The sequence below is a fragment of the Danio aesculapii genome, chromosome 1 (assembly GCF_903798145.1).
Source record: "Danio aesculapii chromosome 1, fDanAes4.1, whole genome shotgun sequence".
Taxonomy (NCBI): Eukaryota; Metazoa; Chordata; class Actinopteri; order Cypriniformes; family Danionidae; genus Danio; species Danio aesculapii.
This window is the reverse complement of record NC_079435.1, coordinates 34,930,141-34,932,081: the sequence shown is the minus strand read 5'-3', so window position 1 is coordinate 34,932,081 and position 1,941 is coordinate 34,930,141.

Here is a 1,941-nt window from a genome sequence, read left to right as displayed (position 1 = left end):
TTCTCAAAACAATTAGTCATTTGTGCACATCATAGTAGCAATTTTTCATTCCTTCCAACACATTGCAAATGCTTTTGGACACGCATCAATTGCTTTCATACAACTCTCTGCTGTTTTATAACATTATCATTCGCTTATGTCATGTCAGTCAAAATTAACTAAACTTATAAATACTGAATAGTCATTCCATATGAAGGAAAAATTGGAAAAAAATGTACAGAGTAAACTGTCATAACGAAAACATGCCAAAGCCATTTGACTATCTTGTTCATAAACAATGGTGTCAGGACTTTTCATCTTGATGACAATGACACTTTCATTGACATGAATACTTGCTTTTGAGCAATGAGCTATCCATTTTGAGCAAGTGACACGCTTTTGCAGGTTACCAACTAGGTTTTGCAGTTTGTACTAATTGTTTTGAGAAATGCATGAACTGTTGTGCAAATGTAAATAGTGTTGTGATAAATGCACCAAAGCGATTGAGAAAAACTGTAAATGACTACTTATTTACATTATAGGATGTTTTTATAAGTTGTTTACATTTTAAGACTTTAATTAAAAAACAAATGTTACACACATACTGTTTGCTATATGGAAATGTGCAAAAACTTTGAAGTCACCATCTCAAAATCATTCAGAACGCAGATAGAGCCTTATAATTCCAAGGTGACGATATGTAATGCAGTGTTCTTTATTTGAAAATTAGAATATTAATAATGTTTTTTGTGCTCAATCCGTATCAGCAGTGAACATCATGCCATCTTTGCACAAGAATCATTTTCCTGATTCTTTCTGTAATGGGCAGATGAATATGTTCATTTAATCATTACTTATCTACACGAGAAACTCATTGTTATGCATCTCAGAATTCCAGATAAAGCAGATTTCAGTACTACAAACATTAACTTGTACTTAACCATAAACATCCATAAAAGGTCTATAAACATCTTTTCAACGATTCCTCATTAACATACATTTAAGTTTTGATGGCACAATGAAATAAAAGAAACAAAAAACACAATCCAATTTAATAGCCTGCAGATTCCACATCACATGATTTTTCACAGGGTTTACACATTTGGTCTTAATGTTGATATATACACCAGTGTTGTCGTAATGCTATGTAAATGTTGACACAAATCGAAAACTTTACAGGCCTGTTTGATATGTCGACCTTTGTCATGCCCTTCAGAGTGAAGTCATTAGACCCTCCTTCTTGTTTAATATTAACTATCTGCACCCATCCAAAACAAAATTTCCAATAGTCGAAGAGGATTGTTTTGCTTCATACATGACACTGACAAACAGATTTTCAAGGTATGCTTATTACAATTTCTAATTTGTTTGTATAGACAGACAGATAGATAGATAGACAGACAGATAGATAGATAGATAGATAGATAGATAGATAGATAGATAGATAGATAGATAGATAGATAGATAGATAGATAGATGGATGGATGGATGGATGGATGGATGGATGGATGGATGGATGGATGGATGGATGGATGGATGGATGGATGGATGGATGGATAGATAGATAGATAGATAGATAGATAGATAGATAGATAGATAGATAGATAGATAGATAGATAGATAGATAGATAGATAGATAGATAGATAGATAGATAGATAGATAGATAGATAGATAGATAGATAGACAGACAGACCTATTACTTGTGCCATGTCTGGCTGCTGGTCAGATACTTTCTGTCTTTGTCATTTTCCACATGTCCAACAAGTATGCAAATGCTTTCTTGCAAATTCAGGTAACTCTGCAAGATAATTCCCTGTGAGAATCACAATTTAAGCCATATACCTACTACTTAAGGCAGACAAAACTATCAAAAGTTCAGAACACCTCATCTGTAGCTTCATAAGTGTCATTTTTTTTGTAAAGAGAAAATGGCGGAGGAGTGGCTACAGCTCTCCTGAGGC